This window comes from Sarcophilus harrisii, chromosome 2 (assembly GCF_902635505.1).
Source record: "Sarcophilus harrisii chromosome 2, mSarHar1.11, whole genome shotgun sequence".
NCBI classification, from domain to species: Eukaryota; Metazoa; Chordata; class Mammalia; order Dasyuromorphia; family Dasyuridae; genus Sarcophilus; species Sarcophilus harrisii.
The window spans coordinates 554,700,856-554,722,980 of record NC_045427.1 but is presented as its reverse complement, the minus strand read 5'-3'; the positions used below and the strand labels follow the sequence as shown (position 1 = coordinate 554,722,980).

The window sequence follows — 22,125 nt, the reverse complement described above, 5'->3', positions numbered from 1 at the left end:
CAGCGTTCCACAGCATTTTGGGGACAAACTTTAGAAATGTTTAGAATGTAAATTATGGCAGGAATCAAATACACAGTTTAAAAAAAGCTACATAAAACTGCTCAATAAGAAACTAGCAAAAGAATTTTAAAAAGGCTCCCTGTTAGCACTGTTCCAGTTTGAGAGTTCAAAGAATGGAAAGACTTACAAGGAGAAAAATGGACCCTTCAAACACAAAGGTTTTGACCTACTTGACATCACAGAAAACAAAACAAAACAAAAAAGCTGAAATCTCTCTCCATAACAATTCAGTTTTTCTCTAAATGCAAAGATAAAGTGGCAATAAGGAAAGGTTTCAAATACTCCACAGTTGATTTCTCTATGGAATAAAGAGCCGAGGCAAATAAAATAATAAGTAGTAAATAAAACTAACTCTCAAGGCAGGGATCGTTGATGTACTTAATCATTGGTGTAATAAGGAGAATCATCCATTTGTTGAACCCATAGGTCTTAGCACTTACTATGGGCAACTCTCTGCCTTCTCCCTCCAATTTCTCACAGCACTCTGTTTTTTTATTTTCCCACCATTATCTTGTTCTATTTTGTACTATACTTGTCTATGTCTTAGCTTTCTTAAAGACTGTAAAATCCATGAACACAGTGGGTCATTCATCTTTGGATGCTATCCAGCACACAGTATAATGCATTACTCGGTAGCTACATGAATAAATGAATGTATGGACCTGTACAGAGCACTGAACAGGATGCAGAAATAATGCAAGACATAGTCCCTTCCTTTTAGTAGCTTAAAATCTATGGAGGTAAGACATAACCATGCTTCCTATTAAACTGGAGGGGAAAAAAATCACCTTGTAAGCTTGGTTTCATGATTACATTCTAAGCCAGATCCTTCTTTAATTTTTTTAAAGTCAATCAATCAACTGGTATCTGAGCATTGGTAATCACTTTATCACTCCTCAATCTGATTTTTCCTTATCTATAGAGCAGAGATGGTAAAAACACATTCCTTCCAGGAATAGTGTTTGTGTTTTATATGAAGCCTTGTAAAGTGCTTTGAGATCCATGGATGAAAGGCTCTATAGAAGTACAGAGCATGATGATTATAGTATAAATTTGATCATTTCCATGAAAACCCTGATCATCCTTTACCATCTCTCAGAGAAGACTTAATAGCAAGGTTATGGCATATTTACCACATAGGAAAATTCCACTACTTGTACAAAACAGACTGTAGCACATTGACTAGTATCCTAAAGACTATTATCATAAATAATTAAGGCTAAATTCTACTTACAGCTTAATGAACTAAGTATATTTTGTGATGCAGGAGATTTTTATTGTGGCTTCCCCCAACTGGCTAATGTCACAAAATTTAATTATTCTGGGCAGACCCTATCATTGGCTTGAATTAGCAAAGGTTCCACTTTTTGTATTAGGTGAGCAATGCTTTTATATTACACTTTGGAGAGATATTTCTATCTCTACTTAAGAAAAATAAACCCAATTAGAGGTTTCTTCTTCTCTCAGTACACATAGATAACATTCATTAATGTTAATGAGAGGTTAGGCAATGTGTGCTTTGCTAAGAAAATGGGCCTCTCCAACTTTATAATTAATCTTGTATAAACCTTTCAGCTTGAAAATATTGAAAACCCGTTACAAACTGAAGTCATACCAATTGCCTATTTAGAATGTATGCATTTGTGCATTAATAGGCGTATAGAATGAATGTTTTACACACACATATATATGTAAAAACATTCCTTTGTTTGATCTCAGTGCACTTTCTGTTCTACATTCATATAAAGCATATTCTAGTTTTTATTATTTGTTTAAATGTTTTAATTCTCCCAATTAGACTATATACTCCTTGAGGTCAGGAACCATGTCTTAGTTATCTTTGTATTTCCCTCAAAGTCTATATGTTTTCCACCTAGTAGAACCATATAGAATTCATAACTTTAGAGCTAGCAGGGACCTCATAGGACTTCTTGTCTAATCCTTTCGTTTTATAGATAAACTGAGTCCACACAGATGTAAAATCAATGTATTAATTTTAAAATGTTAAACTTCTGATTTTGTTTGGAGAAATGTCCCTTTCAATACTACATTTACTTATGGAACTATCTCCTGATAAAGATCAATAAGACATTTTTAAAACACTCACATCCAAACTATTTAAAAATAACAAATATAAATGTGAGAGACAAAGTAAAAATATTGAAAAAATATCCAAGTATAGGACTGTTGATATGCAATGCTTTTAGAATTGAGATAGTGATGCATAGTTAAAAATAAATGTTTAATTTTTAAATCTTAAAATCTGTCATTTTGTGAAATTGCTTTGAAATTACTACCCCATAATATTATTTTAAACTGATACCCAATTGGTCAGAATTACTTTTTTTTTTCATAAGATTTTTCACTAATTCCTTAATTTCAATTGTGCTGTTTTTTGGAATCTATCACCGAGGCAACTGATAACACAATAGGCTCATGTTTACATATAATAAAAAAGGAAAGCAATTATGCTTTCTGCCACTGAAGTTCCTCTTTAACATTTGAAGTGCTATTTGAAAATAATTATAGCTCTCATTTATGCGGTGCTTAAAGTGATAGAGGTGGTTGTGGTATAGTGGTAAAGCATATAGGTCTTAGAGTCAGTAGACCTGAGTTTCTACATGATATCTGACATTTACAGGCTATATGAGCCTGGACAAGGTACTTTGTTTCTCTAGATCTTAGTTTCTTTATCTGTAAAACGCAGACAGTAACAAAAGTATTACCTGCCTCACAAGCCTATGACAAAGAACCAACTTTTCAGTTCATTCTCTCACCTGGTCTGCCCCATCTCCAAACCAGCTGCTTTACCACACTAAAGATGACCCCAATCTGAGGACAACGTGATGGCTAATTGACAAATCCTTGTGCAGAACTGTCCCATCACAGCTCAATTTCCTCTATTCATTCTCAGAAGAGCTCCAGCTCCACACTGACCGTTTTGCTCTTCACTTCTTCTTCAGGTTCTGTCTTCCCTCATTAGAATTTAAATTCCTTCAAAGTGGGGTCCATTTTCCTGGATTTTTCTAAAGCTCAGCACAGTGGTTATCCCTGTTTATTGTAGTTCTGTTGTCTTAGTCTTGTCTGAATCTTCAGGACCCCATTTGGGGTGTTCTTAGCATAGATACTGGAGTGATTTTGCCATTTCCTTCTCAAGCTCATTTTACAGATGAGGAAACTGAGGCAAACAAGGTGAAATGATTTGCCCAGGGTCACAGTGCTAGTCAGTGCCTGAGGTCTTATCTCAACTCAGGAAGATGAGTCTTCCTCACTCCAGGTCCAGCACTTTATCCACTGTGCCATATATATATGCCATAAATATACTATATATATATATATACTGCCCAACACACAGTGAGTGTTAAATAAATGTTCCCTCCTTTCTTCTCTTTATCTAGTTTTGAAAAACAAAGTACTACATGACCAAGTTCATAAGAATAATAAAAAAACCTTTACATACATTATTCTTCTCATTTAGTGCCCTCAAGAACCTTAAGAAGTAACAGAAATATCCTTAATTCATGGAGGCATGAAGGTATTTACCCATGATCCTTAGGTTTGGTTCAGACCTTCAAGGTTAGATTCACATGTCACATTTTATGAGTCCTTTCTTGATCTCATCTATTAGTTGTTCTCTTCCTAATCATCTTGTATCTCTTTTCAACATACCTATATATGCACATATGTTCATGACCCCTTACCCCCAGTGCCCAGCACAGGGTCTGGCAAAGAACAAGAACATAAATTTGTGCTGATTGTCTCCATATAGCTAGTAAGTTACACAGAAAAGACTCCAAGCAAGTTGTTCTTACTCCTAAGCCCACAGCTATGTCCATATTTACCAGCTGCCTCTGTGGGGGGAAAAATGTTTTGGGACAGAAATGTAACTTTTTTTGAAGTCAGGATTATAGCTTTTCTATCTACATGAAATTTTCCCAAGTCTTGGGAAAAAATGCAAACATTAGAACCTTTTGAAAACATTACACTAACTTACTCTAACCTCAGACCAACAGAATCAATAAGAATTTGCCCAAGTATAAATTAATTTACTAAATATTCCCTAGGTGCACTGTACTTATTGCAAAAGTCTATGTGACTCTGGAGGAAGATTTTTGAGCAGAACCAATACAAAATGTTGACATTTCACAGTCTGTTTTAAGCATTAACATTTATTGGTGACTATAAAACTATGTGATTGATTTATTAATACACACACCCAAATGTATACAACCAAATGAATGCTGCTTTCTTCAAACTAATCATTTTAAGATGTTAAGCATTTAATCCAGCGACGCTGTCATGGCTCAAAGCATTTTTGGAACTCTTTTTTCTGGAAATGCGTCCTGAGCCTACAGTACCTTCTTTGAAAACCCTTCAGGGATGACAATTTTTTGTCCTTTGACAGTTGAGTTAATTTCTGGAAACTGCCAAGACTAATTTGGAGCTATGTCTGGAGAATAAGGTGGGACAGAAGCTGGAGTTAGCTATAGAGATACCTAGATACTTCCATCAAAGCCATCCTCAATGTGGTTTGAGAAATGGTAGCATTTAGTTGAGAGACCTGAGGGGATGAGAAGCCCAGGGATGACCCTGGGCAAATCACTTCACCTTGTTTGCCTCAGTTTCCTCATCTGTAAAAGGAGCTTGAGAAGGAAATGGCAAAAATCACTCCAGCATCTATGCTAAGAAAACCCCAAATGGGGTCCTGAAGATTCGGACAAGACTAAGACAACAGAACAACAATGATCCATTTAAAGGATGGTCTCCTCATCAGTAAGATGAGAGTAGAAACTGGACTAGAGGTATTAGCAATCCTTCCTTTCCAGCTGCAGATCTGTGTTTTAAAGATCCAAGATAATTTCTGCATTACATTCTAGTTCTACTTTTCTATGATGGAAATATATGGCTTTCCCCAAGATGATTACTTTAAAGTAATCACTCACTTGAAAGAATACTTTCTGATAATTTTACTTGTTTGTTTTTGGTCCAAGTGCTTTATGATCGCACATATATTTCACTATTTTAAAAATAAAATATTAAAGAATTTTAAATGGCCTGGTCTATGTGGGGAAAAACATTGATCTGGTATTCAAAATATTTTATTTGGTTCTATGAATAAGTCATTATTTCTCAGTCTATTAAATAAGAGTAATAATCAGTTAATCAAATAAACATTTATTAAGCATCAATAGGTGCACATGTCACACAAGCAGACATTAGGGACAATTAGGCGGCACAGTGGATAGAGTACCAGCCCTTGAGTCTGGAGTCCAAAAGTCCCATCTTCATGAGTTCAAATCTGATCTCAGACACTCAGCATCTATGGATCTCTGGACAAGTCACTTAATCCTGTTTGCCTCAGTTTGCTCAATTGTAAAACAAGTTGGAGAAGGAAATGGCAAACCATTGTGGTATCTTTACCAAGAAAACCCCAAATGGAATTATAAAGGGTCAGACATGACTGAAAATGGCTGAGCTATAACAATGATGTCAGGTTCCCAGAACAGAGAACTGGGAATGCAAAAAAAGTCAAAAAGCCCTCAAGTTGTTCACAGTCTCATGTGGGAGACAACCTACCAACAACTTTGTGACACACATGCTGCAAATAGGATAGATTGTAAATATTCAGTGGAGGGAAGACAAGAAGGATTGGGAAAGGCTTCCTGTGGAAGGTGGGATTTTCACTTGAGACTTGAAGGAAGCTGGGGAAGCCAAAAGATGGAGATGAGGAAGAGGAAGATTCTAGACAGGAGTCACAGCCAATGAAAACATCTGTAGCTGGAAGACAGAAGCATTTTGTCAAGGAGTTCAGTGTCGCTGGATCTCAAAGTACATGGAAGCAGGTGAGATGGATGAAGGCTGGAACAGGAGTCGGGAGGCAAGTTAAGAAGCTTTGAATGAAAGCAGACGCTTTTATATTTGATCCCAGAGGTAACAGGGAGCCACTGGCATTCATGGAATAGGTGAGTGACATGATCAGACCTGCACTTTACAAAGATCAGGTTGACAGCTGAGTAAAGGATGGTCTGGAATAGGAAGCAGAAAGACTAAGTGGCAGACTATTAGCAAGAGTTCAAGCATGAGGTGGGGAAGGAAAGCTTGCACTAGGATGATGGCAGTGTTAGGAGGAATAAGGGGACATCTATGAGAGATGTTATAAAAGTAAAACCAACAGGATCTGGTGGGTAAGGGAATTACTCTTCCAATGTTAAAGGACCCGACATAAAGCATGTATCAGTTAGACTATTTCATATATTTTGTTTTAAAAAACTGATGTTTCTAAAATATCTAAAATATCTGATTTTTGTAAAATTCTATTTCAAATGCACTAAGGAAAGATTGCTATTTAAAAACATGAAATTGCAATGAAGTTAATCCTTTTGTAAACCTTTTCTTTGACCTAATTTTATTTTGTAGGTTTTTATTTTCCTACGCTATTTTCATACAGTGAAACATACCTACACATGAAAGTGTTTCAAGTTCTTTGAAAGGTAAGTATCACATATTTCTAAGCTGGTATTTGTTTTTCTTTTTCTTATGAGGAAACAAATTCCCCTCTATCTAGGAAGGGATGAATTAAATGACCTCTTAAAGTCCCTGCCAGACCCAAGATTCAATTGTGTCATTTTTTTGATGTACTTATGGCTCCCTAGTACCTGCAGGATCAAATAAAGACTCCTCTGGCTGACATATAAATCTCAGAGGTTGGCCCCTCCTACCTTTTCCACTGCTCCTTCCTCAAATTCCGCTCTAGCCATCCTGGCCAAATAGTTGTTCCAGGCACACAACACTTCATCTCCCCCTCCATGTCCTTCTAATATTCAGCTGACTCCCATACCAGGAATGCAACAACACTTCCTTAACTCTGCTTTTTAGAATCCTTGGTTTCCTAAAACACTATTCAAAAGAGACCTTCTAAATGAAGCCAGTGACCCTGGGCAAGTCACTTAACTATTTACCCCAGTTTCCTCATCTGTAAAATGAGCTGGAGAAAAAAATGACAATCCGCTCCAGCACCTTTGCAAGAAAACCTCAAATAGGGTCACATAGAGTTGTACACACCTGAAACAACTCAACAACAACGAAACAAAGCTTTTCCTGAGCCTCCAGCTGCTAATGTATCCCAACAATGACCTGTTTAGCATCCCACCAAGATGGGATTTGAGCTGTCCCCTCAAGGCCAGCTCTGTGAAGCTGCAAAGGAGACAGTAGGCAGACAGACAGTGAGAGTGAGGAAGAAACAAGAGACAAAGAGTGAGAGCAAAACTGAGACTCTGCATAGCAGACACCAAGTCCTAGAGCCTCAGGCGTATGGGAAAGAGCCAGCCCCCCAAAAGATTCCTTAATCCCCAGCACTTGTGTCCCAGAAACTTCTCGGAGGGGGTGAGATTGTTCTCATCACTGAAACATCAGGGGGCTTGAGTTCCCTGACACTTAGATGTTCTGCTGCCTAAATTTATCTGGTAAAGCTTTTCCCAAACACTGTTTTGATAACTATATTTGCTTGCCATATATGATTGTCTTCTGGGTAATCAGCATTGGGGGGGAGGGAAGCTAAATTGAATGAGCCGAAAACTGAATCTTGTGAACCAGGGAAAACACTTTTTCTTCCTGAACCGCAAAAGAGCATCATAACCCTCTGATGTGTAATAGACTTAGATGTAATTCTAGCCTCATGCCTTGTTGAAGACAGGTGAAGAGAGTAACTTCCCAGTTATTTTTACTCTCTACTAAGATAGAAATTGTAGTTTTACTTAGAGATGTAGAATGGGTTATGTCTATTTACAAATCACACCTACATGGTAGGTCTTCTCCATATGCTATGACTTTATGGCTTCCCATCTTCTGTGTAAAGTTTACATCTCTCTCTGTCTCTTTTTTTCCTCTGTGTATCATAGCTCATTAGGAGTTATACCTTTCTATGCATACATGGAAGCATGAAGATGTCCCTGCAGAGACTACCTAGGTTGGAACCTCTCATTATAACATAATTAGAAACATGCATATTTTATACATATATGCGAGTGTGCAAATAAATGTATATACCTTTGCACATATACGTAAGTATTATCTCTGTCCACTAGGATATAAATAATTTGAGGATAAGGACTGTTTTATTTTTGGTTTTATGTTCCCAACACCTGGCATATAGTATTTGCTTAATAAATGCCTGTTACTGATTGAATTAGCAAATAATTTAATTCCAACTGTCCTCTAGTCTCCAACACTTCTCAAACCTTTAAGATTTTCCATTCCTCAGAGAGAAATGTAAGAGTAGATTGTGTTTGTAAAGTGTTTTCAAATTTACAGATAAAGGGTATTTTTATAATTCAAGAAGACAAGTTTGAAAAGATCTCAGAGGTCACCTTAGTCAAACCTATCTCCTGATGCAGGAATTCTCTTTTAGAAGACATGGCAAGGGGCAGATAGATGGTGCAGTGGATAGAGTACCAGCCCTGAAGTCAGGAGGACCTGAGTATAAATCTGGTTTCAGCCACTTAACACTTCCTGGCTGTGTGACCCTGGGCAAGTTACTTAACCCCAATTGCTGCAGCCAAATAAATAAATAAAAAATAAAAGAAGACATGGCAAATGAGCACAAAACTTCTGTTTGAGTTCCTGAAACAATGGGGCACTCAATATTTTACCAAGTTACTCATTATTACAAATCTCTTTAACTATTTGTCTTTATATTGAGCAGAATTCTGAGTGCCAACAACTTGTTTCCATTGGATGAAACTGTCATTTGGGGTCCCACAGAATAAGTCACATATTAGAATCTCTGAGTGAAAAGAGATTTCAAAGGTCATCTAACAAAAATCAAAATCCCAAATTCAAGAATTCCAAATTCAGCATACCTGACAGATGGGGTCATTTTTTGTCTTAAGACTTCAAGTGATGAGATTTCTACCCAAGTTAAGTGACTTGACCTAGTTTATGTCAGGGGTATTATCTGAATCTAAATCTTTCTGATCGTAGCCACCACTACCCATTATACCACACTGTGCCTCCACATTCCAGTCTGTCAATGTTTCTTCTAAAATATCCAGAACTAAACACAATCCTCCCAATGTGGTTCAAGTACCATAGGGTACAATGAGATAATAGAATCCTAAAACCTGGATACTGTTTTTCTATTAAGATATCCTAAATTTGTGCTATTGTTTTTAAAGCAACCACCTCATCATCTATTAGAACTATTCTTATCTTGGTCCAATATTTTTATAAAATATGTTAAGATGCATTTCTTTTAGTTATTCAAATATAATATCATCATTTCCACATAATTCAGTCTACTAGTTAGTAACAGCCAATTTATTATCAGCTAACGAAATCCCTGAAGATCTTGATAAGATTATGAATGTCTACTAGGCTGTTATTTATTCTAGCAGTTACCAAAAGGAATGGCAGGAGATGAGCAAATCATTCTGTCAATGTGGAGAAATAGAAATAACAGGTGACAAAAGCCAGGCTTTTCCTCCTCCATAGCAGTTCATCTCTTCCCTATATGACAGAAGACAGTCAGTGAAGGAGAGCAGATGTATATAGAAGGTCATTTTAACAGGAAAAATAGTTGTTGGATTCACAGCAGGCAGAAAAGACATACCTTGTTTAAGCTATTTAGATTTGAGTTCTATTTATTTACAGCTATTTTTTTCTTTCTAAATCTATTTCAAAATGAATTGATAAATGGAATCATCTCTCTCCTCACTATCTCTCTCACCTTCAAGATTCAATGAATTGTCAAGTGCTAATTCTATCCCTGCATCTGTTGTATTTCTCATTTCCATTCCCTTCTTTTTGCCCTTATCTCCAGCCCTTTCTTTCAGGCTTTCCTTACCACTCATCTAGACTACTAGACTCTTTCTACTCCAATTTGTCCTCTAAGTTCTGGCCAAATGTCATTTTCCTTTTTTTTCCTTTTAAAATTTTTATTTAAAATTATGAGTTTCACCTCTATTTCTCTCCCCCCCCCATCTCAGATAGAGATTATACATGTCTAATAATGTAAAATTTTTTCATATTAGTAATTTTGTACAAGAAGGCTAGAATAAAAAAAAAGAGAAAGTGAAAAATAACATATTTTAGTTTGTATTCAATATCAGTTCTTTCTGAAGAAAGCTATTTGCATAGCTTGCTACATTATTATCTTGGATCATTGTATTGCCGAGAAGAGCTAAGTGTTCATAGTATTACATCAAACAATATTACTAATTACTACATAAAATGTTCACTTCACTATGCATCAGTTCCTGTAAGTCTTTTCAGGTTTTTCTAAAATCATCCTGCATGTCATTTTTATAGCACACTAACTAATATTCCATTATATTCATATACCACAACTTGTTCAGCCATTCCCCATTTGATATCCAATTATTAGCCACCACAAAAAGACCTGCTATAAATAATTTTGTACAACTATATCTCTTTCCTTTTTAAAAAATGTGATTGGAATAGAGACCTAGCAGTGGTATTGCTGGACTAAAGGGTATACCAAAGTTTTATAGCCCTTTGAAACTACGTGTTCCAAATATCTCTCCTCATGTCTCAGTTTTCCCACATCCCCTCCCACATCCAGAATTTTCCTTTTCTGTCATAATAGCCAATCTAATAGGAGTGAGATGGTACCTCAAAGTTGTTTTAATTTGCTTTTTCTAATCAATAATGATTTAGAGCATTTTTTCCACATAGCTATAGATAACTTTATTTTTTTATCTGAAAATTGCCTTTTCATATCCTTCAACCATTTATCCAGTTGCAGAATGACTTGTATTTTTGTAAATATGACTCAGTTTCCTAATTTAGGTACATTTGCCATTTTTATTATATTGGCTCAGCCCACACATGAGCAATTAATATTTTTCCAATTATTTGGATCTGACTTTATATGTTGAAAAGTGTTTTATAATTGTGTTCATATAGCTCCTGGATTTCTGTTGTCTATAGTTGTTTTAATGAAATGTCTCTTTCTTACTGCTGGACTTTGTTGGTAATATATAGAAATGCTGGTGATTTATGTGGGTTTATTTTGTATTCTTCAACTTTGCTAAAGTTGTTAACAATTCCAAGTAATTTTTAGTTGATTCTCTAGGATTATCTAAGTGTAAATTTATATCATCTGAAAGGAATAATAGTTTTGTTCCCTTATTGCCTGCTCTAATTCCTTTCATTTCTTTTCTCTTCTCATTGCATTAACTAACATTCCTAGTACAATATTAAATAGGAAAGGTGTTAAGGATTGTTTCATCCTGACTGTAATGGGAAGGCTTCTAACTTATCCCTATTAGCAATAATGCTTGCTGATGGTTTTAGATAAATATTATTTATCTTTTAATGAAAAGGAATTCTATTGGTTTTATTACTGATATGGTCAATTATGCTGCATTCCCTGCTATAAATACCACCTGGTCTTAGTATAGAACACTTGTGATAGATTGCAATAATCTCTTTGTTAGTATACCATTCTATTTAAAAATTTTGCAGTGATATTCGTTAGGGAAAATGGTTTATCATTTTATTTCTCTGTTTTGGGTATTAACATCATATTTGTGTTATAAAAAATTTGGTAGGATTCCACCTATTTTTCTAAACAATTTATATAGTATTTGAATTGTTCTTTAACTATTTCGTAGAATTTGCTTGTGAATCTATCTAGTCCTGGGGATTTTTTTTTTTTTTTTTTTTAAGAAGTTCATTGATGGCTTGTCCAATTTCTTTTTCTAAGGCTGGGTTAAGTACTTTATTTCTTCTTCTGGTAACTTGGGCAATTGATATTTTTGTCCATATTCATCCATTTCATTTAGATTGTCAAATTTATTGGTATATAATTGGGTAAAATAGCTCCTATCAAATGTTTTAATCTCCTTTTCATGGGTGTAAATTCACTCCATTCATTTTTAATAGTAGTAAAATCAAATTAAACAAATTTATTGCTCCTATGATTTGTTCTTTGATGTACCTGTGTTTTAGTATTAGAGTATTTAATTTCTAATGAATTTTTAATCTTTTTCTATTGTCCATTATTGGATGTAATTATTATTGTACTGTTATCTGAAAAGGATCAGTTTTTGTCTAGGTGTCATATTCTGCTGAGGAAAATCTATTTCTTTCTATTCCTATTCAGTTTTCCCTAGAGATCTATCATACCTAACTTTTTTTTCAGAATTTTATTCACCTCCAAGTTGAGGTCCCCTAATAGTATAGTTTTATTATCAATTTCCTCCTATAACTCATTTAACTTCTTCAAAAATTTAGAATCTAAATTATTTAGTACATATATGTTTAGTATTGATATGACTTCATTGTTTATGATCCCTTTCAACAAGATATACTTTTTTTCTTTGTCTTTTCATTAGATCTATTTTTGCTTTTACTTTGTCTGAGATCCTTATTACTATTTCCATTTTATTTGCTGCAGTTGAAGCATAATGGATTCTGCTCCAGCCCCTTACCTTCACCCTGTATGTATCTCTCTGCTTCAAATCTATTTTTTCTAAACATCATATTCTAGGGATTGTGGTTTTCTGCTATCCATTTCCATTTTATGGGTAGTTCGATCCCATTTACACTTGTAGTTATAACTATGTATTTCCCACCATGCCGTTTTTCTTTTTTGCTTTTCTCTCTCTCTCTTCTTCCCACCTCCCTACTCTTTCCCTCCTCTCAAGTATTTTACTTCTGATTACCATCTTTCCCAAAATATTCTCCCTTTTATTAGTCCCTTCTTCCTCTTCTATGATCCCCATTTCTCTTTACTTCTTTATAGAATAAGATAGAATTCTATACCCAACTTATTGTGTCTGTTATGTTATTACCTCTTTGGGGCCAATTTGATGAGAGTAAGGCTTAAACTTTGCCCAACTCCCTTCATTATAATAGCTCTTTAATGTTTCTTTTATGTAGGATAATTTACTTCATTGAAATTTCCCCTCTCCCCCCCCTCCTTTGTTTTGTTTTCTGGGGTATCATCCCATCCAAGTCACCTTATATCCACATCCTCTATGTACCCTCCTTCTAAATGCCCTTACAGTGATAAATTTAAGAGTTGTAAGTATTATCTTGCCACACAGAAATATAAAGTTTAACCTTATTGAATATTTTTAATTTTGTCTCTCCTGTTTCTTTTTTACCTTTTTATATTTTCCTTGAGTCTTGTACTTGGAGATCAAATTTTTTATTCAGCTTTTATCTTTTGATTAAAAAAATTTGAAAGTCCTTTACTAAATGTCCACTTCTCCCCTGAAAGATTATATTCATATTGAATTACTTGACATCTAGGGGAGAGGGTGAGGGGAAAATTGGAATACAAGGTTTTGCAAGAGTCAAGGTTGAAAAATTATCCTTGCATGTGTTTTGAAAATGAAAAGCTTCAATTAAAAAAGAGATTATATTTAACTTTGTTGGGGATGTGATTCTTGGTTCTAATCCTAAACTCCTTTATTTTCCAGTATACCATATCCCAAATTCTCTGATTTTTTTTTTTTTTTAATATGGCAGCTGCTAAATCCTATGTAATCCTGACTGTAGTAGCACAATATTTGAATTGTTTCTTTTGGATGCTTGCAATACTTTCTCCTTGATCTGTGAGCTTTGGAATTTGGTTATGATACTCCTGGAACTTTTCATTTGGTATCTTTTTCAGGTGGTGATCAATAGAATCTATCAATTTCTTTTTTGCCCACTGATTCTAATATATTAGGATGGGTTTGGGGGGGGGGGGTTGGGTTTTTTTTGATAATTTCCTTAAAAATGATGATCGGCCTTTTTGGGAGGGGAGGGGAGAGGGTGATGACTCATTTAACCCAATGGTTCTTATCTCTCCTGCACCTATTTTCTAAGTCAGTTGTTTTTCCAATGAGAAATTTCATATTTTCTTCTATTTTTTTACTTAAAATTTTTAAAAATCATATCTTGATGTCTCATAGAGTTATTAGTTTTCACTGGTCAAAACCTGATTTTTGAGGAATTATTTTCTTCAGTGAGCTTTTGTACTTCTTTTTCCATTTGGCCAATTCTATTTTTTTACGGACTTATTTTTCTTGGTAAAATTTTGTACTTCTTTTCCCAAGGTATTGACTCTTTTTTCATGATTCTTTTGTATTACATTTAATTCTTTTAGCAATTTTCTTCTACTTTTCTTTTGCTTTTTAAAATCCTTTTTAAGCTTTTTTTGGAAACTGAGACCAAATTACATTTTTCTTTGAGGATCCACACATCACCATTTGGACATTATTGTTCTCTTCTAAGTTTCTCTGGTCAAGCTCTTTGTTTCTTGCTCATTTTTTCTGTCTTTTTCTGATTTGGTGTTTTTATGTGAGAATTGGGCTCTAGTCTCTGCACTGTCCCAAACTTGTTGTACCATAGCTCTGGATCTTCTGACTTTGACTGGATTTCAGAGTTTAGCACTTTGCTTTCTCTGGAGGGCAGGCTTCCCTTCTGGTTTGTATGAGGAGATGTTGGGCTCCCCAATGCTATAAAAACAGGGTCTCTCTCTGCTGGCAGACTCCATGGGAGGGGATTTGCTGTTCCCCACTGGTCAGCCAGCAACGGGGTCAAGGTCTTGCTATTAATTTGTGCTGGGGTAGGATCCCTGGGTGTGGGCCTGGGAGGTGGGGCTGGTCTGTAGGAAGGGGAAGCATCATGCTCACCTGCCCCAGGCTTGGAGCCTTGCAGCACTTTCTGTTCTCGAGCCTCATTCCCCTCCAGCCCTAGTGAGACAGGGCTTTCCTCCTGTGCCAGTGAGCTGATTCCCTGCTCCGACACCAATTCTGAGGCAGTTTTCTAGTTGTTTGGAGGGGATTCTGGGGGGCTTCAGAAGGTTCCTTCCTCATTCCACCAACTTGGCACCAGAAGCAATTTTCTTAACACATAACTGGTTTTACTATTTTTATTTTATTTGACCAAGAGCTTTTGCTAACCCCTGACCACTTCTCGGATGAAATCCAGACCTCAGAGGCTGGCATTCAAGGTCCTCTTTCTTCTTTGGTTCTCTCCTATCTCTCCTAACTTCTCTCCCTACTTCCCTTTTCTCTTTCTGCATTATGGCATAATTGGACTATTTGCTGTTCCTTGAACTTGTCCTGCCCTTTCCTGCCTCTACTCAGGATGTCCCCCAAGCATGAAATGCCTTCCATCCCCACCCTCCAGGTGTCCTTGCCACTAACTTTCCTATCCTGCTGGGCCAGTTTTAAGTGTGTTCATAGCCCCTTCCTGGCTCTCTGCTGCCTTAAGCAGCTTATACTATTTTGTGTCTCTTCTATAGACTTATCACATTCAAATTTCTATCAAATAAAGTAATAATCTGACTGTCCCATGCTGGAATTCTAAAAAAGGTAAGCGACTACACTGGGTGTGGACTAGACAAGGCTGGACAAGTCACATCAGATTTTTCTACCAACTCATCTCCACCTATTTATTAGTAATTCCCTCATTGCCCTGTGAAACCTTGACAAAAATGTTATCACATTGTGAGAGTGTTGGGTTCTCTCCCCCCCACCTCACCTGATGTCCTAGATTCTGAACGCTGCTTCCTGTGGACTGCACATTCAGCTGGCAATGGTGTCTGACACTATTCCTGGGCTTACAGCTGCTGAATGACAGCTCCCATCAGCAAGCTCCTAATGAAGGAAAGCAGTCCAAAGAAGGAGAAAATGGGACCAATTTATAGTTCCCTTTCATTCTTTTGAGCAGGTCTCTACACACCCAACAATATTGAAGTAATGTTATATCAGAATCATTTTTTAAAACTAGGTGAATCTCTTTAAAAGTTGATTCTTTGTATTCTTTCTATAGCTAAATTCCCACCTATCAACTCTGCAGTTTGAAATTCCAAAGAAATAAAAATCTAGACTAGTAATTTTTTAAAAAGGGATGTCACAAGTCTAGCTCTTAGGATGTCAGAACTAGAAAGAGCTTCAGGGATCATCCGATCCAAATCCCTCATTTTACTGAGAAGAAATTGGCAAGTAAACTGTCTGTAAAGTTCTTTTTCCACAACCATCAAGCTCTGACACTACTTTTTATTTTACTTTTATTTTCTGTTATCCCAAATCCAATATGATCATCCCCATTCACAAAGAACAGAAAAGATTGTATATAAAGCCACAAAATCTACTGAATGCAGCTTTAAATTTTTTTCAAAAGAATATACAGTTTAGTGTCAAAGTTGTCCCTCTGAACATCCCTCTGTTTTGGGATTTAAAAAAACAACAGTTTTTACAACACAATGATGTTTTTTAATTAATATTTTCCAGCTTAGTCTACCCTCTAAACCCTGCCCCTTGTAACAAATAAGCACAGTCAAATAAAAATCCACACACTGGACGGAATAAAAATGTATCTTTCATTCTGAGTCTCTAGTCCATGGCCTGTCAGGAGACAAGCAACATGCTTCATCATTGCTCCTGGAGGATCTCTCATTGCTCATTACATTAATCATAGTTCTTAAGTTTTTCAAAGTTGTTTTCCTTTACAATGTTCTTGTTATCCTATAAATTATGCCTATTGTTCTGGTCACTGCATTCTGAATCAGCTTATAAAAGTCTTCCTAGTTGTTTTTTTTTTTTTTTTCCTCTTCAATCCACTACTTGTGTCATTTCTTCCAGTTCAATAACATTCCATTACAGTCATATACCATAATTTGCTCCATCATTTCCCAATTGATGGGCACCTCCCTAGTTTCCAACTATTTGCCAGAATAAAAAGTGTTATAAATATCTCCGATTATCACGTGAATGTTTTTCCTATTTATTTGATCTCTTTGATGTATATTTCTAGCAGGAGTATTACCTGGTCAAAGTTTTCTGCCTTTTGAGACAGAATTCTAAATTTTTTTCCAGAATGATTGTATAAATTCACAACTCTACATAATCTCTCTAATAACTGTATTTTCCTTTTTTATCATCTTTGCCACTGATAGGTATAAAGTAGACTCAGACTTATTTTAATTGGCATTTTCTTATTATGAAAGTGATATGGGCTAATTTTTTCCACATGGTTCTTGATAATTTGTATTTGTTCCCTGTTATTTTCAACCATTTTTCTATTGAGGAATGGGGCTTTTGTTTTAAAATATTTTAATCAGTTCCCTTTAAAAGAGAAACTTACAGTAAAAATTTGTTTTCACGAACTGGGACATTGATTCATTGTTGGTGGAGTTGTGAACGAATCCAACCATTTTGGAGAGTAGTTTGGAACTATGCTCAAAAAGTTATCAAACTGTGCATACCCTTTGATCCAGCAGTGTTACTACTGGGATTATATCCCAAAGAGATTATAAAGAAGGGAAAGGGACCTGTATGTGCACGAATGTTTGTGGCAGCCCTTTTTGTAGTGGCTAGAAACTGGAAACTGAATGGATGTCCATCAGTTGGAGAATGGCTGAATAAATTGTGGTATATGAATATTATGGAATATTACTGTTCTGTAAGAAATGCAACAGGATGATTTCAGAAAGGCCTGGAGAGACTTACACGAACTGATGCTGAGTGAAATGAGCAGGACCAGGAGATCATTATATACTTCAACAACAATACTAGATGATGACCAGTTCTGATGGATCAGGCCATCCTCAGCAACGAGATCAACCAAATCATTTCTAATGGAGCAGTAATGAACTGAACTAGCTATGCCCAGAAAAAGAACTCTGGGAGATGACTAAAAACCATTACATTGAATTCCCAATCCCTATATTTATGCACACCTGCATTTTTGATTTCCTTCACAAGCTAATTGTACAATAATTCAGAGTCTGATTCTTTTTGTACAGCAAAATAATGTTTTGGTCATGTATACTTATTGTGTATCTAAGTTTTATTTTAATATATTTAACATCTACTGGTCATCCTGCCATTTAGGGGAGGGGGGGGGGGGGGTAAGAGGTGAAAAATTGGAACAAGAGGTTTGGCAATTGTTAATGCTGTAAAGTTACCCATGTATATATCCTGTAAATAAAAGGCTATTAAATAAAAAAAATTAAAAAAAAATTTGTTTTCACGGTAAACTGATCCCCTTCTATTTTAACCATATGGATTTGATTTGTATTTGTTGTTATTGTTGTTGAGTCATATTCTATTATCCCTCCAACTGTCTGCAACCTGTTTGGGGATTTTTTGGGTACAGATTTTGGAATGGTTTGTCATTTCTTTATCCAGTTCATTTTACAGATGAGGCAATGTCTCTCTCACCTGGCTGTCCTTGTATGTATTTATATTTTATCTCTAGTTCTTATATATATTCAGAAATTATTTTAGTATATATTTATATATATAGATACAGATATATATAGTTTAATTGATTTAAACCTAATTTCTGCCAGACTGCTTAACAACTTCCCCAGAATTAAGCTTTGTTTTGTTTTTCTTCAATTAGTGAATCCCAGTAGATAGGGTCTTAAAGTTTAATGAGCTTTATGCCATTATGGTCATTCCATCTATATTTTGTATATCTAACTTGTTTCACTGATAACCTTTTCTCTATTTTTCAATCAGCACCAAATCATTTTGATGACTAATGCTTTAGTTTGATATCCTTCCCTTTCCCTCCCCCCCATTATTTCCCTTTAATTTCTTGTTGCTTCCCTATAGTACTGTTACTTTTATCTGCAGTTATTTTTAAAATAAAATTTTTCTATTTCATTCTAAAGAATTTTGTTAGTAGTATAAAGAAAAATTGATGATTTCAGTATTTTATATCTTGTTAATTTATCAAAGTTACCGATTGGTTTAATAATTCTAAGTCAAACTACAAGGATTCTCTTAAGTAGTCCTGATCCATAACACTGGTAAAAAAAAAAAAAAAAAAAAAAAAATAATTTTGTTTCCTCCTTTTTTCTGTTTGTTCCCTCATTTCCCCTTTCTTACCTACCATCGTATATAGTATTTCTAGAACTAGAGTAAATAAGTGTTGAGAAAAAACATACTCACTTTATCCCTGATATCACTAGGAAAGGCTTTGGTATTTCATTAGATAAAATGCTGACAACTTTGTTTTAGATTGATAATATTTATCATCTTAAGGAAATATTCATTTATTCCTATTACACGTTTTTGTATTTTTTTTTACTTAAACTAATGTTTTGCCTAAACATTGATTAATCATGTAATTTTACTGTTTTTGTTATTAATATTCTCTATTACATTTATAGTTTTTCTTATATGAAACCAATCAAATTCTTGGCATAAATTCAGAGTCATCAGTGTATTATCTTCCTGATATTTTAGTCAATTCTTTTAAATGAATATTCATTAGAAATGCTAGTCTTTAAGTTTTTTTCCTTTACTTTGTTTTTTAGTTAAGGCATTCAAGATCACTTTTGTATAATATAAGGAATATGACAGGATCTGCTCTTTTGCTAAATTTTTTTTTTAACAAATAATTTATGTAATGTTAGAATTATTCTTTAAATGATTGAGATAAATTATTTGTAATTCTTTCTAGCAAAAATCTAGTAATAGATAAGAAACATGTATATTTCTTTCTATTCCCACTAAATAATTACCAAAGAATCATTATATCAAAATCTAAATTTTCTGAATCCTTATCCAGGTCCATAACTTCTTTATTGTTCATTTTGTTGTTGTTGTCAGATGAGGTCAATAACATTGCAACTTTGCTATCTATTTCTTCCTGTAGTTTGATTAACTTTTAAGTATTACTCACTATACAATTTCATGCACACACACTGAGTACTGATGTTTCCTTTTCTGTAGTGCCTTTCAGCGTAATGTGATTTCCTTACTTCTACAACCTTCCTACTCCTTTTACTTCAGTAATCACCAATCCTAAGTCATATACTTTTTTTTTTCCTTTTAGCTTTCTTTTTATTATTCAGTCTCTGACTTTGAATTTCATTTTGTGTGTATTCCCTTTCTAACTCCTCCCTCCCTCTTAAACATTCCTCTCAACTTTCTCCTCTGTGTTTGGCTGCTTCTTTGTCGAGTTTAGTATGTTTCTAAACAAATGTCTGGGTTTTTTTTTTTTTGTATCTTTTGTATGGTTTAAACTACCCTGCATTTAACTGTTTTTTATAATGTTTATATTTATTAATAAATGTATGGTACATATGTTTTCATATGTACATGTTGCCTTGTCCATTAGAATACAAACTTACTTTAAGAAGTGATTGTTTCATTCTTTGTAGTTGTATCTTAGGAGCAGAAAATGAGAAGTGCTTAATAAATACTTGCTGATTGATTTATGTAAGAGTTAGGTTCTTTCCTCTGTATTGGTATAATCTTCTTTTCACATATCCCAATTAGTAGAAATAAGTTCCACTTCTTCGTTCATTTCTTCATTGTTCATTTGTTCATTCTTCAATGAATTACTTTTTGAAGTCTTTTTCCTTCTCCTTTTAATATCATTAAAACAAAACAAAATCACCCCTGGCCCTCCATGTTACCCTCTTTCTATAACCCCTGGACTTTGAAAGAACACTTGTCTTTTCTGCCCATAAGAAAGTAAGCATTTTATCATTTAGCTCTTTCCAGTTGCTCAAATTTATTTACTTTCCTGGGTTTCTCTGGATTCTTGTGTTGGCATTTTAGTATCTTGCTCAGCTCTGGTCTTTTCATCAGGAATGATGAAAATCTTCTATTCCTTTAAAGATTGATACAGTGGTCTTCACAGACATCTGGAGATCTCAGTTCAGTTTGCTGTGAACTTCTGGCCCCAGCACTGGCAGGCTGCTAGCTTATTTACTTGCATTCAGATAAGGTTCCCTGGAGGAAGGGTCCTTCAGGATTTGGACCCTCTTCTCGTACAGTTTTAAGTTAGTTGAAAATAGGCTAATTTAGTTTCTCTTTGGCTTTCTTGATCATTATTTAGTCCAGTGTTGTTATTTTTTTTTTTAATATTTGCTAGTGTAGTTGGGTCCATCTGATACCTTTCCCATCTTAATTAGAAGTTCTGTCACTGCTTACTAAAATGTATTTTCATAAAGTACATAAGTGTGATAGATCTACCTCCCCTTCTAAGGTCAAACTTACCAAATGCTTCTAAAGGGCAGGCACCATAGACATTTCACACACCAAAAAAGGATTTATTGGGTAATGAAAGCCATGGTTAGGTATCCCTATGTAAATTTCCCAGTTCCATTTCTGTGCTTTAAGGCTCTCTATTATTCTATGTAAGTATTTAAGTAAGAAAGAAATCGTGCTTGAAAAAGGGTGGGAAGAGACAGTGAGATTCTCCTTTCAATGTCATCTCAAAGGATCAAAAGTACATATCCATACAGAACCTTAAGAGATTACTTAGTCCAACATCTTCATTTTACAAATCAAGAAATGGAGATACACTAGGGTAAAGCAATTTGTTCAGGCTTAGAGTTACAAGTGACAGAATCAGGATTATACTCAGGAACCATGATTCCTTTCTCCCAAGTATCTTCAACACAGGCACTCCCTTTCCTCATACTCCAAATTTCCTAAATCAAACCCTTTTTAACCCATACACCTTACTTAAAAGTATGGGGGACTATTGCTTGCAAATTAATTGTTCTTGGCAATTACTGAAAAGATAAATACAATTGTCCTAAAATCAGTAATCTGCCATATGAGGGCAGTTGGAATAAAGTGTTATTTTGACTAGTAAAATAAAAAATAAACAAATTAATATACTTTTCAAGGATATACTTGGAAGAAGTATAAGGAAGAAAACAAGATCATTTTCTAGGCACACTAGTAGTGATTCTAGACTACAGAATATATTCACTCTATATAATACTAGGAGTATGCATTTATCAAAATACCCAGTCATTGGAAGCTAGCAGAGTCAACTTCACCTAAAAAGTCTCTGAACCCCCAGGATATACAGCTCCAGAATATTTTTATGGCAGCGAGTCCAAGAGAAACTGGAGTATACGGGAAGAAGAACAAGGCTCTTCTTCATGTTTTTATGTTCAGACTATCCTTTCAAACTAGGAAGCAAAGGAGATAAGCAGAATGAAAGCATTCTTAATTAGGCCCTATTCTCCTACTTCATCCTAGGCAAAAGGTACTAAAAGTAAATTAGGGAGTGGATCCTTTCTAGCATTTATAGAGAGAAGAGGCCGACAGAGGGAGAAGAAAG

The 22,125-nt window shown here is 35.0% G+C and overlaps 1 protein-coding gene and 1 long non-coding RNA gene across 5 annotated transcripts in view; one reads left to right on the top strand and one right to left on the bottom strand.

The window, feature by feature from the left end:
- BNC1 (basonuclin 1) overlaps window positions 1-22,125 on the bottom strand; it is a 178,219-nt gene that overhangs the window by 73,179 nt on the left and 82,915 nt on the right. The window lies entirely within an intron of this gene.
- LOC116421877 overlaps window positions 1-22,125 on the top strand; it is a 126,361-nt gene that overhangs the window by 100,426 nt on the left and 3,810 nt on the right. For both annotated transcript variants that reach the window (XR_004232461.1, XR_004232460.1), the window contains exon 3: window positions 6,478-6,551. This is a non-coding gene — a long non-coding RNA (uncharacterized LOC116421877). The remainder of the gene's footprint in view (window positions 1-6,477; window positions 6,552-22,125) is intronic.